The sequence below is a fragment of the Schistocerca cancellata genome, chromosome 5 (genome assembly GCF_023864275.1).
Source record: "Schistocerca cancellata isolate TAMUIC-IGC-003103 chromosome 5, iqSchCanc2.1, whole genome shotgun sequence".
Classification (NCBI taxonomy): domain Eukaryota; kingdom Metazoa; phylum Arthropoda; class Insecta; order Orthoptera; family Acrididae; genus Schistocerca; species Schistocerca cancellata.
This window is the reverse complement of record NC_064630.1, coordinates 361,989,987-362,012,608: the sequence shown is the minus strand read 5'-3', so window position 1 is coordinate 362,012,608 and position 22,622 is coordinate 361,989,987. Positions and strand designations below refer to the sequence as shown.

General features: G+C 44.1%; 1 protein-coding gene and 1 non-coding gene across 2 annotated transcripts in view; both read left to right on the top strand.

Annotated features, from left to right (window-relative positions):
• Nucleotides 1–22,622, top strand: part of LOC126187524 (spondin-2-like) — a 612,132-nt gene that overhangs the window by 553,045 nt on the left and 36,465 nt on the right. The window lies entirely within an intron of this gene.
• Nucleotides 11,563–11,636, top strand: Trnat-ugu (transfer RNA threonine (anticodon UGU)). Its single transcript has one exon. It is a non-coding gene; the product is annotated as a tRNA-Thr (tRNA).

The following is a 22,622-nucleotide window of genomic DNA, read 5'->3' as shown; positions in this document are numbered from 1 at the left end:
GTGGCAAAACGTTAGATGCCTGAGTCATTTAGTCTTCGCGCGCCATTTTCATTTCAGTATTACACATGGGCATCAATTTGTTTTTCTCTGCCAACTGAAAAGCTAACGCACTGAACTCTTTCACTGTCAGTCGAAACAATCTGCCATCCATGTCTTTTAAATAACCGACAGGCTCTAACTATTGCTCATTCCAGAAAGCACGGCAAATTTTTCCCATTGACTTGTCAGTTTCAGAAGTCTCATTCTGAAGATTATTCTGAACTGCTCTCTGAAGAGTTGTTTTAGAAACGTTGAACTGAATACTAGCTTTCCTAGGTCCCCTTTCCATTTTCACAACCGATGTCAATTCCAGGTTTTCTGTATACCAGTTTCGAGGATTAGTATATTCTAACTATGTATGAGGAAAGAAGAATTGTCACTAGCATCAGTATGAAAAATTGGAAAATGTACTAATGTATCTTGGAAGTGTGAGAATAAATATGAGTACTATGGAAGAATGGTACGGTACCTGTGGCAGAACGGAACCTTTGTCCGTTCCACCCCTACCTGTGTCCGCCTCTGGTAATTGATTGGTCAGCGCGACGGAATGTTATACCTAACGGCCCGGGTTCGATTCCCGGCTGGGTCGGAGATTTTCTCAGCTCAGGGTCTGGGTGTTGTGTTGTCCTTATCATTGTCATTTCATTCCCATCGACACGCACGAAGCCGAAGGAGCGTCAACTCGAACGACTTGCACCAGGCGAACGTTCTACCCGACGGGAGGCCCTAGTCACATGGCATTTCCATTTTTACTCCGACATGTGAGATTAGGTGTACTTCAAAGCCCACAAAACCCTTTGAAAAGCAAACATCGTCTATACGCCTTGAAATAAGGAGCTTAACATTTGTTTGAGATATTAAGAAAGAGAAAACTTGTAGATACTGCGTTTTTGCTTACCTTGCACATAAAGAGTCACTAACGTTGCAGTACGTACGCGGAAAAAAAAAGCGCAAACACGTTACAGGCACAACAGTCAAAGAAAAATCCTTCTACAATAGCTTATTACCATCCTCGTCGCTTGAAGAATAGTTCCTGGAATTTATTCTACAGTGCACCGCTTTACAACCGAAATAAACCGATAGTTCCGCTCTGCCCTGTGGTTTCGTTCTGCACCGGCTTGCCCTATATCAAGTTGTCATTTGAAACGATGACAGTTTATATGATTCCATTCTGAGCTAAGAGCAAGTAATAGTCGTGACAAAAGGCGATTGGAATTTAATTAATGTGAAATGCACAAATAACTCGAACTGTTCCACAAGCTACCATTCAAACCTCTGCATTATTTTTAGACAAATTTACACATTTTGTAAGCTTTAACGACTGTGTTCTCCTTTACTTACTTCCACTTTGCAGCCTGGAGTATTCTGAGTTCATTTCGCTGCTGTAGATGGCAGCATCCGAATCCGAGGCTTTATATTTCCTCTTTCACATCTCTCGCTCTTGCTGCCGCTCCTGCCCTCACTTTCGCTCTGTGTAGCATTTCACTCTTTCAGCAAAGACTGCCATTTCAAATTCATTTCAATTCAATTAACAAGCCATCTGCAGTTCCATAATGAGAAGCCTCCACAGGTGGTCCCCTCCATTTGTCTTGTGAAATGTCGTTTATCTTTCTCATTTCTAAGTGGCTGTCTGTTGAAGCAGTCGGGCGACTCTCCAGTTGCGCTGGCACTCGTGGCTCGTTTAATCGCTGGCGCTGTCACAGGCCGACCGGCGTAAGGCTGACTGCTTTTTGTGGGGCGTAGCCGCTGCAACAGACGTAAACACGCGCTTTTCTGACATCGTGCCGCGGGGCGGGTTATGACTTCTCTTCCCTAACATTCAGTCCACCTACCTCGATAGGCTTCTTTGTTGTCTGCTCCTTCACTCTGCGTTGTTAGATACTAGTTCAGCCGATAAAAGGCGCTTCGAAGAAAATTTGATTAAATACCTACCAAGCACAACGCCATTTGTCAGCAGTCCAAGCTTCGCAGTAACAGCACTATTCCTAACGCAGCCGTTTGTGTTTTGGTTTTGACGTAGCCTACGCATGGGACGATAAATCCCTAGTGGGACTGCCACTAGTCTGCGGTCCTTGGTGTGGGATGTTCAAATGTGTGTGAGTTTCTAAGAGACGAAACTGCTGAGGTCATCGCTCCCTAGACTTACACACTAGTTTAACTAACTTATGCTAAGAACAATACACACATCCATGCCCGAGGGAGGACTCTAACCCCCTGCGGGAGGAGCCGCGCAATCCGTGACATGGCGCCCTAAACCGCGGAGCCACTCCGCGTGACTGTTGTGGGATGACACAGAAGTTCTTTACTGGCAGGTGCAAATGTAAAGCGGTTAAGACGTGCTTGGTGCACAATACAGCGACGCTCCTTTGTGGTGATTGCAGGATTGGACCTGCGCACTAACCGGAGACCCACAATGGGGAGGCTTAAAAGTCGGTTAGGTGCAGACAACGCTGTTTCCAATTAGTACGCGGCATATCCGCGTCCTTCACAGTTACCGCCCAAGACTAACATTTTCACAACACACAGCACTAAATACGAAGAACTCGAATGCACTCTGGTGCCGTTCCACCTGTCACAGTGAATTCCAGTTCTAATCCCTCAGATACCCACTGACGGTGTGAACATGTGTGAAATTATATTGACACCTGTACGTGTTTAGAATAAACATGCAAAAGCACATCGATGTCAAGTTATTTATGGGCAGGAGAAAATGGCTCTGAGCACTATGGGACTTAACTTCTGAGGTCATCCGTCCCCTACAACTACTTAAACCTAACTAACCTAAGGACATCACACACATCCATGCCCGAGGCAGGTTTCGAATCTACGACCGTAGCGGTCGCGCGGTGCCAGACTGTAGCGCCTAGAACCGCTCGGCCATTCCGACCGGCTGGGCAGGAGAGGTTTCGTGTGATTACCGTAATCGAATCAGTACAATGAAACGTCGGCGTAGAGCCTGTTGTATGAATAGACGAAGCAATTTCTATGTACAATCGGAAATCTGACAGGACCAAGTCTAGAATAAGCTTGGAAAAGGGCATTCGTGTCAAGTTATTTATACTCAGGAGACATTTCATGCACTTATAGTAATCACCTCATTACATTAGGAACGGCGGCTTAGACCCTGTTGTATGAAAATGCGAGGCAATTGCTGTGTACCATCGTAAAAGTGCCGACCTCAGCAGTTCGCTCCCTTACGAACTCACACACATTTGAACATTTGAACATCCCACACCAAGGACCGGAGACTAGTGCCAGTCGCACCAGGAATTTATCGTCCCATGCGTAGGCTACGTCTAAACCAAAACACAAACGGCTGCGTTAGTAGTAGTGCTGTGACCGCGAAGCCAGCGTAACTCGAGCTTGGAGGCAGCTGTAAGCTCGTAAAAATATCGGTAGAGCGGGATACTATCAAGTAAACCTGCCTTGAGGACACACTTCGATTTGATCGGCTTTGAATATGTTGTAGTGTGGAACAAAATAAGAGACTCTTATTTTTTTATACATGCCCATATGGACGTTAAGGGGACAAAACAGTCTCTTGAAAAAAAAACTGAGTTTAATATTTCTGAATGTATACCCTCGAAATGGTAACAGGTAAAAAAAAACCTTCAAATAAAAGTTGTATGGTTTTTAATGTACGCTGCAAAGTTGGCATCCAGAGTTGTTGAAAAAGTCATTTTTTTCTAAAGTTCTCCTCCCCTCCCCCTCCCCACCACTATGTTTTTTTTCATTTAGCCATTTGACTAATAGTAAAACGTATGGCATCGTTAATACCAAATTCAGTAGTATATCACGAAGTGGTGTTTCAAAGACCCCTTTGTCAGAGAAATAAGCTAGAAATATCTCCATTATCACAGTGCGTTCAGCATTTTTTGACCCAAGAAATTCTGTGCCTTTCTCATTATTGTACAGATTTACAGAAATGCTATAACAATAATGTACAAACAATTTCAAATACAGCGTAATTAAATATGACAAGGTTGCGTGCACGATGTATGTCCGCTTCAGTGCCAACTGTAATGTTGGGTTCTTCAGTAATACTTTCCCAGATAAATATATTCTAAATTGATATTCTATGTATATTGTTCTTTACATACATTTTCTTTTAATTTTATGAAATATGAAATATCTTGTTTTGTTTGTCGTTTCTTTTACCATTTGGTGTATTTATTTTTATTTTCAGGTTGTACCATTTTCATATTTCATTACAATATAGTTTGTTATATTTGAAATTGTTTGTACGTTGTAATTGTAACATTACTATAAATATGTACAATACAATAATGAGAAAGTCGCATAATTGTTTGCGTTAAAAAAATTACTGAACGCACATTGATGCAGAAAATTTGAGGCTTATTTCTGACAAATGCATCTCTGGAATACCACTTCATCACATACGATTGCATTTGGTACTAACGATGCTGTACGTTTTGCTGTCAGTCAAATGTGAAAATGAAAAACAAAATAATGGGGTTAGGGGATTTCGAAAAAATGACTTTTTGGACAAATCTGTATGCACCATCTAAGCACATTTTCAGTGGGGTGTTTCACCCCTTATCAGCAGTATGCGCACGTATGTAAAAATGTGTGTCTTATTTTAGTCTACACGGCAACATATTCAAAGCTGATCAAAATCTAAGTAAACTCTTGGCTAGGTTTACTTGCATAATAAGTTTCAATGTTTCATCAATTACGCTTTATTGCCTTCCACAGCAATTTGTAAATGGTTATCAAGTCCGTATTTACTGCTAAACTATTATTGGTGTAAGTTGGGTACTGTTTAACTACAAAGTTTCACACGAAAGCAACCCGAAGTTCACCAGTCCGACACAAATAATTTTCAGGTTCTGTACGGTCACTGACGCATAGCCATTCACGTGTTACTACATCAAGTTGTCCATGTGGACTTCTTCGAAATAAGTGTTCGTCATAACGTCTCGAGATGTTCACGAAACACGCCACGTGGAGTTTTAAGGACGTCATGACAGTTCACAAGCAAATATCTTCCGAACTAAAGGTCCAGTTTTTCACTAAAACATTTAATAGTGCGGTTTCTTTGCAGTCACGATAAAAGAACCAACAGAACGTAAGTTCTACTTCATCTTAACAACAATTTGTATTGTGCAGTCCTACATTGATTCGTGCTGTAAGACGGTTTCCCAGAGACTGCAAGAGACACAGAGCTGCATCACAAAGAACTACACAAAGCGCGGTAGATGCTTAGTTCCTACTGGGTGTTGAATTAGGTATACAAACAGGAGAGCTCCTGCACTCCAATACTCGCTATAATTTCTAAGTTATCCAACACCATTACAGAGAGCGGTTTATAAAAAGACATTCTGCATTTACGAAACCAAATTTAATTTAAATAAAACAAAGTATGAATTATCCCCAGAAATTAAACGTTAATACATTTTACACCTAATATTTCTTCTTGCCGCCTTTATGCAAAGTTTGTACACTGGACATTCGTCACATGATCCATGATTGCACAAGAACTTTTTCATGCCTATATTTTGCGTAGTTCTTTAAGAACTACGTCCCAATCTCACACCCATTTTAATCCGAACACTTCGTTCTTGGTCATTCACTCTTATTATTTCCTCTTGGCTCTTGTGCATATTGTATACTAGCTGTCTCTCGCTACAGCTCACCACAATTTTTCTCAGAATTTCGAACATCTTGCACTGTTTTGCAATGTCGAAAGCTTTTTCCAGGTCGACAAATCCTATGAACAAGTTTTGATTTCTCTTTAGCCTTCCTGCCATTAGCAATTGCAACATCAGATTGCCTATACCTTTCCTAAAGCCTACTTCATCGTCATCTAACACATCCTCTGTGGATTACGTGATCAGTATTGCGGACCACCAGCGTACCTCATGATTACGTCTTCTCCGAAGGTGATGATATCTCCCAACAGGAAACCTGCTGAATTCTAGCATCCGTTGATGTCTTGGCCACTAAATTCGCCTGAGCTGAAACTAGTGGAACACAACCTATGCCAGCCTCGCGCCCACAAACGACTCGCCCGTATTCCACAGGATCTGCACGATGTGTTCATAGACATATGGGGCCACATGCTTTCGGAAACCTAGTAAGGACTTTATGAATCCTACACCGCCTAGAACCGCTGCTGTACTGTTCGGCAATGTTCCTCTGTTCATTAAATGTTCTCACCTCTCGCCGTAAGAGGATACGTCCAGTTTTGGTGGTCGAGGTGTTACGGTGTGGGGATGGCACAATGTTGCATGAGCGTACTGATATCCAAATCTTTGAATACCCACACTCACCGGTCACCGTCATTGTGACATCTACATCTACGCTTATACTCAGCAAGGCATCCAACAGTGTGTGGCGGAGGGCACTTTACGTGTCACTGCATTACCTTCTTTACCTGTTCCAGTTGCGTATGGTTCGCGGGAAGAACGACTGCCGGAAAGCCTCCATGCACTCTCGAATTTCTCTTATTTTACATTCGTGATCCCCTCGGGAGGTATAAGCAGGGGGAAGCAATATATTCGAGCCGGCCGCGGTGGTCTAGCAGTTCAGGCACTCAGTCCGGAACCGCGCGACTACTACGGTCGCAGGTTCGAATCCTGCCTCGGGCATGGATGTGTGTGATGTCCTTAGGTTAGTTAGGTTTAAGTAGTTCTAAGTTCTAGGGGACTGATGACCACAGATGTTCAGCCCCATGGTGCTCAGAGCCATTTGACCCAATATATTCGATACCTCATCCAGAAACGCACCGTCCCGAAACCTGGACAGCAAGCTACACCGCGATGCAGAGCGCCTCTCTTGCACAGTCTGCCACTTGAGTTTCCTAAACATCTCCGTAACGCTATCACGTTTACCAAACAACCCTGTGACGAAACGCACCGCTCTTCTTTGGATCTTCTCTATCTCCTCTGTCAACCCGACCTGGTACGGATCCCACACTGATGAGCAGTACTCAAGTATACGTCGAACGAGTGTTTTGTAAGCCACCTCCTTTGTTGATGGACTACATTTTCTAAGGACTCTCCCAATGAATCTCAACCTAGCACCCGCCTTACCAACAATTAATTTTATATGATCATTCCACTTCAAATCGTTCCGTACACATACTCCCAAATATTTTACAGAAATAACTGCTACCAGTGTTTGTTCCGCTATCATATAATCATACAATAAAGGATCCTTCTTTCTATGTATTCGCAATACATTACACTTGTCTATGTTAAGGGTCAGTTGCCACTCCCTGCACCAAGTGTCTATCTGCTGCAGATCTTCCTGCATTTCGCTGCAATTTTCTAATGCTGCAACTTCTCTGTATACTACAGCATCATCCGCGAAAAGCCGCATGGAACTTCCGACACTATCTACTAGGTCATTTATATATATTGCGAAAAGCAATGGTCCCATAACACTCCTCTGTGGCACGCCAGAGGTTACTCTAACGTCTGTAGAAGTCTCTCCATTGAGAACAATATGCTGTGTTCCGTTTGCTAAAAACTCTTCAATCCAGCCACACAGCTGGTCTGATATTACGTAGGCTCTTACTTTATCAGGCAACAGTGCGGAACTGTATCGAACGCCTTCCGGAAGTCAAGGAAAATGGCAGCTACCTGGGAGCCTGTATCTAATATTTTCTGGGTCTCATGAACAAATAAAGCGAGTTGGGTCTCACACGATCGCTGTTTCCGGAATGCATGTTGATTCCTACATAGTAGATTCTGGGTTTCCAGAAATGACATGATACGCGAGCAAAAATCATGTTCTAAAATTCTACAACAGATCGATGTCAGAGATATAGGCCTATAGTACTGTACTTCTTCCACAAGTGCGTCCTTTCTGGGAGGCATTCGATGCTGACTTCATTTTTATGAACGACAATGTGCGACCGCTTTGAACACCGCAGACGGAGAAGCTCTTGTAACGACTTAAGTCCTATCGAGCACTTTTGTGGTTCATTGGTCGGACGTACTGCAGCACATCCACATCCAACAACGCCTCTCTAGCAGATGTCAACCGCACTGGTGAAGGTGTGGAACTCCTTACGACAAGAACTCCTTAACAACTTTGTGGCCAGCACGCGAGCACTTTGGGGAGCACATACTGCTGCCCGTGGTTGTCACAACCACCCTGCAACACCCAAGGGGAATGTGGGGGGTGGGGATGGGGGGGGGGGTGGTACGTTTGTGCCCAGCTTTTGAAAGTAGTGTAATCTAGTGAGTAATTTTGTATTTTAAAATTTGGAAAGAAATGTTTGTTGTTTTTAATGAATTCTTCTGCCAGATACCATTAATGTTTTAAATATTTCATTTAAAATATACTCAGAAATTCAAGTCTTCGTAGTAGATGTCACTTTCCGAAGTGAATGTCATACTCAGTATTTTCAGGGTCAGAAACTTACTTGCGCGTTAATGTCTCTTCAATAATTATGTTGCCAGTAAAAGTCAATAGCAATCACTGAAATTTGCATTTACCTTTTTTATGGTGGGTATAATTTACCGCTCACCCTCTCCCCCCTTTGGAATGTACTTTATGTAACTGCCTTGGTATCTCTAGGGGTAAGAACCATGTCCCCTCTTTTGTAATCTTCAGCGAACCATCATAAATCACGTTGACTTCGGTGTAATTATTGTCTTTGAATAAAAGTTTCATTTCTGTTCGTCTCTTTATGTATTTCTTCCTGTTACCTTCTTTACCTTTTGTACTATACTTTAGCAGTTCATTCTATGTACGGTCCAAGTTTCATCGAGTTATGGGTCTTGATAGTGACACATCATGTGAATGTTACTTTCATCTTTAATTTTTGCACAGCGATATACTTTACTCGAACAGAGTTACCGTTTTAGATATATTCTTTCGTTTCCTTAGGGAAAATCTCGAGAAGAAACTCTGAAAACTTGTAGCTTTTGCGGAGAAGATTCGCTTTACTTTATCCATAATTTGTTTACGTTCACTGATACCGACACGGAAAAAACATAGTTCTCCAGTAACCTGGAGTATCTGAGTTGTGGAACGTAAAGTGAAACAGCATCCACAACATCTTCGCTGCGCTCCAGAAATTTAACTGCTGTGGGAATTGAAGAGGGCAACATCGTGGCAGCCCAAGTCCGCGGGGAATTTCTCTCGAACGAGAGGCGTGGCCGCGGAATCTCGGTCGGCACAATCTGGCGCCCCACAAGGCCGCTCCCATTCTCTCCTGATTTCGCGCCCTTCTCGTGGCCTTATTTGCGTCGGCCGCGCAAATGAACAGCGGCCTTTGTCCGCATTTTCCAATGGTCATTACGCTGTCTGCCTTACGGGGCACAGGATACACCGTGATGCAGAACCACTCTTTTGCATAATCTACCACTGGAGCTCGCTACGCATCTCTGTTACGCGCTCGAGCTCACTAAATGAACCTGTAACGAAATGCGGTGCTCTTCTTTGGATTGTCGCTGTTTCCTTTATCAGTCTTACCCGAGACGTATCCCACACCGATGAGCAATATTCAAGTACTGTTCGAACAAGAGTTTTGTACGCGACTTCCTTTGCTGATGGACTACATTTCCTGTGGAATATAAGCCTAATATTTGCCTTTCCTGCTATAAGTGTTGTGCGTCTTCCCATTTTAAATCCCTCTGTACTCACACTCCTTGACTTTTTATGGATGTGGCTGCTTCCAGTAATTGTTCTACAATCGAACAATAAATTGTTTTTCTGACTATGTACTCGCAATACGTTACATTTGTTTAAGTTGAGAGTCAGTTCCCACTCCCAGCACCAAGCGTCTATATCCATATCTACATCGATACTCTGCAAATCACATTTAAGTGCACTTTCTCAATTCTCTATTATTCCAATGTTGTATAGCGCGCGGAAAGAATGAACACCTATATCTTTCCGTGCGAGCTCTGATTTCCGTTATTTTATCGTGGTGATCGTTCCTCCCTGTGTAGGTCGGTGTCAACAAAATATTTTCACATTCGGAGGAGAAAGCCCAAATCATGTATCATTTCAGTGACACTCTCTCTCTTACTTCACAATAATACAAAACGTGATGTCCTTCTTTGAACTTTTTCAGTGTACTCCGTCAGTCCTACCTGGTAAGGATCCCACACCGCGCAGCAGTATTCTAAAAGAGGACGGACAAGCGTTATGCAGACAGTCTCCTCAGTAGGTCTGTTACATTTTCTAAGTGTCCTGCCAATAAAACGCAGTCTTTGGTTAGCCTTCACCACAACAGCCTTCCAACAGCCTTCCAATTTAAGTTGTTCGTAATTGTAATTCCTAGGTATTTAGTCGAATTTGCGGCTTTTAGATTAGACTAATTTATCGTGTAACCGAAGTTTACCGAGTTCCTTTCACTACTCGTGTGGATGACCTCACACTTTTCGTTATTTAGGGTCAACTGCCAATTTTTGCACCATTGAGATATCTTTTCTAAATAGTTTTGCAGTTTTTTTATCTTCTGATGACTTTATTAGTCGATAAAAGACAGCGTCATCTACAAACAACCGAAGACGGCTGCTCAGATTGTCTCCAAAATTGTTTATATAGATAAGGAACAGCCAAAGGCCTATAACACTACCTTGGGATACGCCAGAAATCACTTCTGTTGTACTCAATGACTTTCCGCCAATTACTACGAACTGTGACCTCTCTCCCAGGAAATCACAAATCCAGTCATATAACTGAGACGATATTCCATAAGCACGCAATTTCACTACGAGCCGCTTGTGTGGTACAGTGTCAAAAGCCTGTCGGAAATCCAGAAATACGGAATCGATCTGAAATCCCTTGTCAATAGCACTCAGCACCTCATGTGAATGAAGAGCTAGCTGTGTTTCACAGGAACGATGTTTTCTAAACCCATGTTGACTGTGTGTCAGTAGACCGTTTTCTTCGCGGTATTCATAATGTTCGAACACAATATATGTTCTAAAATCCTGCTGCATATCAACGTTAACGATATGGGCCTGTAATTTAGTGGATTACTCCTACTACCTTTCTTGAATATTGTTCTCTGCAGGTCTTCCTGCTCTTCCTGCATTTCTCTACAGTTTTGCGCATCGTCTGCGATAAGCCTCATAGGTCCCTCGGCGTTATGCTCTAGGTCATTTATGTACGTTGTGAAAAATAATGGTCCTGTAACACTCCCTGGGGGCACACCGGAAGTTACTATTGCGTTTGAAGGTTTCTCTCTGTTGAGAATTATACGCTGTGTTCTGTTTGCTAGAAGCGCTTCAGTCCAATTACACAGATATACTTATATGGATATGGTGTCTGTTCTTTCGGACATATCCCAAAGGACGGACATCATATCCATTTATGTACATAGTTCTGGCAATACCGGCCGTGACCTTCTTCTTCTGTGCCGATGCACAAATATTCCCCGAACTCTTACGGGACTTAGTAAGAATGTCTTCCACGAGTAATGAGTGTGTTGGGGTGGGACACTGCAAATGTAGTGTGTGGACATACAAGGTGAGAATATGGGTCTCGCGGGGAGGTGTGCGCGAGAAAGTCCCTGAAGTCGCGCTATCCTCTGTATCCTCGGTGGCTCAGATGGATAGAGCGTCTGCCATGTAAGCAGGAGATCCCGGGTTCGAATCCCGCTCGGGGCACACATTTTCAACTGTTCCCATTGACATACATCAACGCCCGTCAGCAGCTGAAGGTATTACTATAATTGTAATCACACAGATGGTCTGATACAGCGTACCCTCGTGTTTCGTTCATCGAACATCATCTGTAAATCAAGGAACACGGCATCACTGTGGCCGCCTGTACCTACTGCTTTCTGGGTCTTGTGTGTAAACGGAGCGGGTTACGTTTCACACGATCGTGCTTTCCGAAACCCATGCCGATTTCTACAGCTGAGGTTTTCGGTCTCCAGAAATCCCATTATACGCGAGCATAAAACATCAGCCAAAACTTTACAACAGACAGTTGTCAGAGATACAGGGCGGCAGTTATCTGCATGTGTTCGATGACGCCCCTCAAAAATAAGAATGACGTGCACAATCTACCAATCACGAGGAACTCTTCGTTCATCCAGTGTACTACGGTACACTTCTACTAGAAGAGGAGCAAATTCTTTCACATACTCGGCGTCGTGAAGTGATCATTAAGGTGAAAATCAGAGAAGTTGGAGCTCATTCCAATGGTTATCGCCAGTCATGCCAATGCGTCATTCCCAATGGAGCAGGAGAGGAGGAAAACTGATGTGGAACCAGGAATACTCCCCCCCACACACACACACACATACACATCGCAGGGTGCTTTGCCGAGTATGCAGGGTGTTTCACAATTCATGTTACACAAAAAATGGTACTGTTGTTCCTACAATTGCAGTGTAGGCAACTTTCAAAGGAGGAGCCGGCCGGAGTGGCCGAGCGGTTCTAGGCGCTACAGTCTGGAACCGCGCGACCACTCTGGTCGCAGGTTCGAATCATGCCTCGGGCATGGATATGTGTGATGTCCTTAGGTTAGTTAGGTTTAAGTAGTTCTAAATTCTAGGGGACTGATGACCTCAGAAGTTAAGTCCGATGGTGCTCAGAGCCAGCCATTCAACGGAGGTAGTACCGATGAAAACAAGAAAAAAAAGTCTCGGAAACATACGCTCTAAAATGCGTGAAACGCCTTGCTAAACCCACAGGATAGGACAGGTAGTTGGAATTGTGGAAAGGGGCCAAAATGAGCGGCTGTCAGTTACACTCGAACACATATAACTTTATTTATTTGACCAAACATTAGAGCACAAATTCTTGAACTTAGTTATCAGCTGAATATGCTACACTATCTTATGCCTTAAGGGCACAACCGCTTTAATTTTTTTAAGGCTAAAAGCCATTAACTCAAACTTCAGACGCCAAAGAGAATATTTACAGGGCAGAAGGTCTCACGTTAAGTAAGTTATACAATTTGGCTGAAGGCCCAAAATCTAACACTTGAAAAGCGACAACCTTAATTTAAAGAAGGCTGAAGGCCCATGATTTAAGACTCAAGGTAAAATTAATTAAAAAAAAAACAAGGCAGAAGACTTTATCTTCAATCAGGCTGAAGACCCCAAACAGTCTGATGCTCGAAAGACAAAGATCCTTAATTTAAAAACGGCTGAAGGCCCCATGACTTAAAACTCAAGGTAAAATAAATTTAAACAACAAAGTCTTATCTTAAATTATTCTGAAGGCCCCAAAGAGTCTAATACTTGACAAGCAAGGAAATTTAATTTTAAAACAGCTGAAGGCCCATGACTTAAAACACAAATAAAATAATTTTTGGTAGGTAGAAGACACAAGGCTTTATCTTTAAACAACATATTAATCAGGCTGAAGGCCCATACAATCTACATAACACCTGACAAGCAAGAAACTTTTAATTTTAAAACGGCTGAAGGCCCATGACTCAAAACACAACTAAAATAATTTTTAGTAGGCAGAAGGCCCAAGACTTTATCTATAAACAATATTTTAATCAGGCTAAAGACCCAAACAATCTAACACTTGACAAGCAAGGAATTTTAATTTTAAAGCGGCTGAAGGCCCATGACTGAAAACACCACTAAAAACAATTCAACTTTAATTCAAAACCATCGGTTATGAGACATACAAATACACACAACAGAACATAACAAAAGGCAGTGCAGCTAACGGCTCTCAGAAGTTTCGGGGGTCGTCCAGCATTTGAAATACTAACGACCACTTAGGTGAGACAGGCAGTCGACCCAACCATTCTCCATCCGACGACAACCGAACCAACAGACACACAACGGACCCACCGACAAGGTAACTTACGCTCCACTCGACCAGCACAGAACCGGGAGTTCAATGCAAAACGTAAAAGGCATGAACGCCCGCAACGAAGCATACATTAAGCTGTCAAATTACACACCGTACTGGACAACGACAACACGGTGAGGAAAGGACACTGCCTGAATTTACGTCAACGGCCAGGGCAGGTAACCGGAACGTTAACGGCCACAAGGCAGAAAATTCTGTTGGTGCAAGTAACTAAACATAGACTCCACCAGACAGTGGCTAAACCTTCGCCAACTCGAACACACACGTTGTTGCTCGCGGGAATGTCCCAACAGCCCACAACGAGAACCAGACGGCACAATGTGAACAGTCTTGACTTGCTGATAAATTAAATCCAAACTCAACTTTCGTGTCCAGGGTCGGTGAGACACGGACCTCGTAGCAGTGGGAACAGCCCCACACACTCCGACACTGCGTAGAGACCGCCAGCGTGCCCGGCCAAACTACACCCTGCGGAGATTTCCTCGCTGCTCCACGCCAATCGACCGACTGCTCGCACACAGCATAGCCGGAAACTATAAGCACAAGACCAAAGATAGTATAAGGTGCGAATATCGACATACACCATTGCTGCCTCTCACGGAGAGAGCGAACAACAGCATAATCGCGATAACTGTGTGAAACGAAACACAGAATAGGAACTAAGGTTTAAACCAACGCATAACATGAGCCCAACACGGCTCAAGGCGTACCTTAAAGCTATGAGCACTTGTTCAATGGAGGAGTGCGTTTCACAATAGTGAAGATAGTGCTCATAGTTTCTCAAGTATGCATATTAGAGCCCATGTTTACTGACCAGTTGTCCTTGTTTTGGTCCATACTACCACCTATGAAAGTTGCCTACCGTATAATGTTAGCAACAACAGTAGTAGTTCGTGTATTCCGCTGTCAGAGGTATCAGAACGATTTTCACTCATAACTTCCCTTGTTCATTTCCTGTACAGGAACCAAGCCTAAAATTAATACATTTATCCTTCTCCATTATCCTAGAAAGTTTGTAACATCATCACGGAATCACTCTGTAAGTATATACACTTACAGGCGCCTGTAACTTTGACTCTCTGTAGCGTCGTTGGATGACGTTTCGCACCATCGGTTCCTGTGTAAAACCTGATCTACTAAGTCTCCTCTACAACTTCTAGAAGTGCGTAACATGGATTATATAAAAGCAAAAAAAAAAAAAAATAGAAAAAGAAAAGAAAAGAAAAAACACCTGTAGATGTACAGTCGTGGGCAAAACGAGCGAGACCCCTCGCCTTTTCGTTATGCTGATCCGCACAGTTTTAGAGTCTGCTACACAGCGTAACAGGCAAGGCGACGAAGTGCTACCAACATACTATGCACAGGCGTGAAATTGAAAAACTTTCCGAACTTTGTCAGACTGTTTTCAATCGTGTATAAGACTATATTAATGCTCATTAGTGTGTTAACCACAACACGTAAATATAAGATATAAATGAAATAAGTAACGTTAATTACTATGAACTGTACTAATAAAAATGAAATTCAGCTTATCGAGATAACAGAACTGTTTTAGTAAGACAAAGTACCCCATATCGTTACGAATTAGCAAAATATTATGTGCATTCCGCCGCGAAACGGTCTGTGTCAACGTTCAGACCAGTCATAATGGATTACCGTTGCTGGCCTACCGTGAAAGTGTGCAAATTTACTAATGCGTGAAGATTCATAACGAAATTCAGTTAAAAATCATTCAGTGCCACACTTAAGTCAATTCAGTTATTGACAGAAGCGGAAAAAGTAGGCAGTAACAAGTATAAAATTCTACAAGGGTTTCTATGGACATCCACAGGCCGCCGGTACAGAATAAAGATAGCAATAACACGTATTGGGGCGCGAGAATTTCTTAAAATTGCTTTACTGATAATCTACCTACCTGCATCGAGATTAGAACCGAAAACAAACCAGACCTTCCTTGCAGTAGCAAACACCTTTCACTACGCTATCAGACAACTCAGGCAAACAGCCCTCTATTATTACCGCAGACATGAATAAGCCGTCAATTTCGCAAACAAAACGGCAAAATGATATGCAGTTTCTGTTGCGTAGAGCTTTGTGGACTCAAAAACATGAATTTTCTACCTTATTGTCACCGCTCATGTGACAATCATTCGGAATGTTTATCGAAATAACGAAATACTGTTATTAGCGAGTAAATTTAGTAGGAAAATTCTGCACCACCCCAGGAAATAAACGCCTACATAGCTGCCAAACGTATTCTACAATGTTTCGAATGCTGCATTAGACTCGCCACAGCCAGAAAACGTTCATTAGCCGAAGTGTTTCTTAAGCTAGCTAGCCATGGGAATGCTCGCACCTCTAAAATACTGGGATCTGAATTACCACGTGTATAGGCAAATGGATTTTATTTTCATTCGTGTAAACGTGATTTGGATCGAAAGCTTAGATACGATTAATATGCTGATGTATCGGCTGCAACTAGAACATTTCGAATAACGACTAGGGAGAATTATTTATGTGGTTCTCATCTTCAGTAACGGTCGTAGCTATTTTTTTGTTAGGATTTCGTCACCTAAATCGGTAAAAATGGAACCCTACTAGTATCACTTTCTTGACCGTCTATCTGTCTACTCAAACCTTAAACCCTGACCGAGCGAGGTGGCGCAGTGGTTAGCACACTGGACTCGCATTCGGGAGGACGACGGTTCAATCCCGTCTCCGGCCATCCTGATTTAGGTTTTCCGTGATTTCCCTAAATCGTTTCAGGCAAATGCCGGGATGGTTCCTTTGAAAGGGCACGGCCGATTTCCTTCCCAATCCTTCCCTAACCCGAGCTTGCGCTCCGTCTCTAATGACCTCGTTGTCGACGGGACGTTAAACACTAACCACCACCACCTTAAACCCTGTTTACCTCGAGTACGGGTAGACATAATAAACGGAAATGTGTCGAACTTCCTGCGGTAGACGGTCCCTTGGCGGTGTAAAAAGTGAGCTTCCTTCATTTATATCTTATATTTACGAGTTGTGTTTAACACACTAATCAACATTACACATGACTGAAAACAGTCTGACAAAGTTGGGATAGGTTTTCAATTTCACGCCTGTGCGTAGTATGTTGGTAGCACTTCGTCGCCTTACCTGTTATGCTGTGTAGCAGACTTTAAAGCTGTCCGTATCAACATAACGAAAAGACGAGGGGTCTCGCTCGTTTTGTCCATGACTGTACATGTAGAAACGTGAACAGTTACTTTTCAGAGAGGTTGTAGTATATTGTGTCCGAGGAGCTCCACGTCATGAATGCATGTGTGTCTATATCGACCCGAATGATCCTACTGGTCCCTCGCAAAACCTTTCTTGCTTGTTATAATAATGTTATTTTACGACAGCTCAAAATCCTTTTTCCAGGAGGACGGACGCACACAGACGTGTTATCAGATTGCGTCTCGCGCCGTCCCGGCGCCCCTCCCCACTTCACACGGAGGCCGAATAACTTCCGCGTCGGCAAACTTCGCGCCCCCTCTAGCAGCTCGTGAAAGGAAAACACATTCGCTGTAAAGCCGCCAAATTTCCAGACCACTGACCGCTCCGCGCGCCGCAGCTTTTCAAAACGTTCCGCGCGAAAATATTTGTTATTTCGCGTGGGGTAGCGGTCGCTGCTCTGGGGCAGGAGGAGATCTTAGCCAGTACGCGGAAGCTCATCCGGGCGGTCGGCAAAGCAGAGCAGCGAGCCAGAGCAGATGCTTCGCGGCGGTTCGCCGCTCGTGCACAAACACTACTGCGCCCTCACCTCGCCTCGGCCGAAATGCGGGCAAGTGAACGCGCGGGTGTTCGCTGCCGCTCGGACAAAGCTAACATCAGAGTTGGTTGAACTCGCGCGTGCACTCGCTGGCTGGCTGGCCTCTGCCTGTGAGACGCAGAAAGCGCACTCCGTTACGACAGGCAGCGGTGCGCACCGCCGGCCGTGTGTGCGTATGTGTTGTCTGTCTGTGTGTGTCGGTCCCTCTTCGACCATCCGTGAAGCGGGGCGCATGTATCCCCGCTCACCTCCCCCCACGCCCCTCTTCGCGTCGCGAACAACGGCCGATCGACGCGTCGCAGCGCGCCCTGACAGCGCGCAGATGTCAGTCGAAGCGTGGCTCTCAGCTGACTGCGGGCTTACCGATCGCGTCCGCTCCCTGTAGCGTCGCCGTGACAAGCTCGGGTCGCATTCACGAGAGCCTCTCACTCTGCTCGATTGCCCGGGGGGGGAGGGGGGGGGGGAGGAGAACGGACACGCGTGACGCGCTGTGCCGGGCCGAGCATTGTGCTTCCCGGTCTGGTGACGTCAACCCTGTGTAGGTGTCCCGAGATTATACGCGTCACGTCAAGTGCGTGCCCATCTGCTCATAGAGCGCAGTGCCGAGGAGCGATTAGGTTGCCAGAAGGGGAACGGACGCGTAATGCGAACGCTAAATTAACAGCACTACGTCAACACCTTACACCGTTCGCGAACAGCCCAACCTGTTTAGAGGACGGTAGCACAGTACAATTACATTTCTATCTGACACCGGGAAGTGCAGCTACTCTTCTGCCCACGTCCCATTCCCAATCCATCACATATGGAAACATTTCTATACGTTTTTCTTGCATTCACAACGCCAGATTTGCACCTGGTGGACAAAGTTGGAACTAATTTTTCCCCACCGTCAATCGATTCCGCTTTAACACATTAGAATATCAACGAATTTTCGCTGCCATACGATTGTTACAGCCCACACTGGACCTCTGTGAGTATTTGCAGTTTAATTATAACTGTCCGGCACAAACTAGAACATTAGTTCGAATGTAACTGTCATTCGGGACACAATTGAAACACACCCTTTTTTTGTAGTTACTGTTACTTAGTTCTCGAGTGTTGCTTGCCGCCAGAATGATACATGCAAACGTGCATGCGTTGTGGGCAGTTGTCACATTGTGGGATGAAGTTCCATGCCTGTTGCACTTGGTCAGCCAATAAAGCGACGTGTAACAGGTTGGTTCTAGGCCCCCAATCGGCCTCCTTCTAATACCACACGGCCATCAGTGACACCGAGGCAGAACCAGCTGTCATCAGAAATGACAACAGATCTCTACTCCGCCCTCCCGTGAGCTCTCGCTTGACGCAACTGAAGACGCTAATGGTGGTTCTTTTGAGTCAGAGGAATGCGCGTTATAGCCCGTCTGGCTCGAAGCTGTCCTTTAAGTAACCGATGTTTAACAGTTCGTTGCATCACTGTGGTGCCAATCGCTGCTCAAATTGCTGATGCAGATGCAGTATGAAGTGCCAGAGCCATACGCCGATCACTACCATCTTCCCTCAAGGTAGTGCCACTTGGTAGTCTGGAGCCCGGTCTTTTTGCGACCGTGTGTTCCCGTGATCACCGCTGCCGGCTATCATGTACAGTGGCTACATTCCTGCCAAACCTTTCTGCAGTATCGCAGGAAGAACATCCAACTTCTCGTAGCCTTATTACGAGGTGCATTCAAGTTCTAAGGCCTCCGATTTTTTTTCTAATTAACTACTCACCCGAAATCGATGAAACTGGCGTTACATCTCGAGGTAATCGCCCTGCAGACGTACACATTTTTCACAACGCTGACTCCATGATTCCATGGCAGCGGCGAAGGCTTCTTTAGGAGTCTGTTTTGACCACTGGAAAATCGCTGAGGCAATAGCAGCACGGCTGGTGAATGTGCGGCCACGGAGAGTGTCTTTCATTGTTGGAAATAGCCAAAAGTCCCTAGGAGCCAGGTCAGGTGAGTAGGGAGCATGAGGAATCACTTCAAAGTTGTTATCACGAAGAAACTGTTCCGTAACGCTAGCTCGATGTGCGGGTGCGTTGTCTTGGTGAAACAGCACACGCGCAGCCCTTCCCGGAAGTTTTTGTTGCAGTTCAGGAAGTAATTTGTTCTTCAAAACATTTTCGTAGGATGCACCTGTTACCGTAGTGCCCTTTGGAACGCAATGGGTAAGGATTACGCCCTCGCTGTCCCAGAACATGGACACCATCGTTTTTTCAGCACTGGCGGCTACCCGAAATTTTTTTGGCGACGGTGAATCTGTGTGCTTCCATTGAGCTGACTGGCGCTTTGTTCTGGATTGAAAAATGGCATCCACATCTCATCCATTGTCACAACCGACGAAAAGAAAGTCCCATTCATGCTGTCGTTGCGCGTCAACATTTCTTGGCAACATGCCATACAGGCAGCCATGTGGTCGTCCGTCAGCATTCGTGGCACCCACATGGATGACACTTTTCGCATTTTCAGGTCATCATGCAGGATTGTGTGCACAGAACCCACAGAAATGCCAAATCTGGAGGCGATCTGTTCAACAGTCATTCGGCCATCCCTCAAAACATTTCTCTCCACTTTCTCGATCATGTCGTCAGACTGGCTTGTGCGAGCCCAAGGTTGTTTCGGTTTGTTGTCACACGATGTTCTGCCTTCATTAAACTGTCGCACCCACGAACGCACTTTCGACACATCCATAACTCCATCACCACATTTCTCCTTCAACTGTCGATGAATTTAAATTGGTTTCACACCACGCAAATTCAGTAAACGAATGATTGCACGCTGTTCAAGTAAGGAAAACGTCGCCATTTTAAGTATTTAAAACAGTTCTCATTCTCGCCGCTGGCGGTAAAATTCCATCTGCCGTACGGTGCTGCCATCTCTGGGACGTATTGAAATTGAACGCGGCCTCATTTTAAAACAATGCGCATGTTTCTATATCTCTCCAGTCCGGAAAAAAAAATCGGAGGCCTTAGAACTTGAATGCACCTCGTACACAACCGCGTTCAGTCTCAATACGGTGTTGATAATGGCGTCTTTGTCGCCTTAAAGGTATTCTTGACTAACGTCGACTCACCACGTCCAATCTCGAAGGCAGCTAAGGCTCACGATCGTTACAGAGTGTATTTAAAGCAAACCTGATTTATACCCTCATAGCGGTGCTACTATCGCCACTCTTACGCAATTGGTGCGGGATATGAACAGACAACAACTTTCAGGTGTAGAAACACGCCTAGCAACTTTCGTTTATATCGCACAAGTCCTTCTTGTGTTGCCACTTTTTTGTGTGAGTTTCTACACGTGTATGTCTCTGACAAACGCTACGAATCTCCTCTTTTCGCCACAGTGTAGAGGATTCTTCCATTTGCTGAGCTCCCGGGAGAAACTGCCAGCTGCAGTGATAGCCGCAGCAGTAATCTGCTTTAAGTTCTGCGGTATCTTGCTGAGAAAAAAAATTCTCTCCGAAATAAATGAAAATTTGCTGTAATGTGTATTATTTTCATTTCTGCCATGTATAAAACGTACTCAAGTGGGGTTTTAGGAGATAAAACTTGATATTGAAAAAAAGCTTCCTGAATGTTGGTTTCCGTATCAAGTCACCAACTTTCTGAGCGCACATTCTCCCTTGCATGTTCTTTTCCTATCAGCTACGTGCGACTCCCTTCACCATCTGCTTGTGTACGTTTAGTAGATTTCCATGAGCAATCCTTCTCATCTCCTGGAGTTCAGGCTTCCCTTATAGCCTCTAGGAATTGCTTATAGAATAAATCTCTTCGTTCTGCGGCCAGTCGTTGAGTTATGTACAGCAGCATTGGCGCCCTCGAAACCACTGTAATTTTACTTGATTAATTCCCGTCTCCGGGGAGCTGGGCATAAATATACATGAAGTTGTAAGGTATGTCTCGAGAAAACCACTTCTCTAATTAACTCAATAACAGACAAAAGTATCCTCGTACACTTGCTTCTGAATTTCTCTTCGACGTGCTGTTGATCTGTTTATTCCTCATAAAACTGTTTAAGATTGTTTCCAATACTCGTTCACAAACTTATGTCTCGTAACCCAAATGGTCTCTCGTCAATGTTTAGTGTCTCAGTTCGGTTTCTCTTATTTCAAATCAAATAGTGTGAATTTCTAAGGGACCAAACTGCTGAGGTCATCGGTCCCTAGACTTACATACTATTTAAGCTAACTTATGCTAAGAACAATACAGGCACCCATGCCCGAGGGAGGACTCGAACCTCCGACGGGAGGGACGGCGCAATCCGTGACATGGCGCCTCAAACTGCGCGGCCTCACCGCGCGGCTTCTCTTATTTAGTTGGACGTGAATTCTGCTGCCACAATTAAAATTCCCATTGTAATTCAGCGGCTATGACTTCTTCTTTCATACTTGCACTTATTATGACAGCCGGACAAATCAGAAGCAGAAATCAATTAATTAGGAGCCCAAGTTTCAGATCCGCGATAGCTATGTTGTGACTGTGTACAGGACAGCATCCATCTTCCATGCTGAAGAGGAATCTTCAGGCTGCCTTCGAGCAACTGGTAACGAACATTTTTTTCGATTACTTCGCTGAACTACAAATACCCGCTTTGGCACATTATGATCAGATTAATAAATTAATAAAAAATTGTACGTTTGGTAACAGGATATTGCACGTAATTATTGATTCACAAATAACAGAAAAGTCATAATTGGAAAGTTGGAAAAGCCTTACCAGGAGCGCGATGCTGATTTACACAAACACACAGACAGATTAAGGATATTTTTTTACGCGCTAACATGAAGTTATTAGAAGAATTATTATATTTTTAATCGACATGTGGCGTTTGTTATACTGGGAGTTTGTATTGTGATTTAGTGCAGTCACGAGGTTGGTGCGATGATACATGATAATTCTGTTTGCGATAAAATGATGGATAGCACTGAAAAGCGTTTCAGTTGCTACATTAAATATATGATGATGGAAAGCGCCTCGCAACTTGCTAATA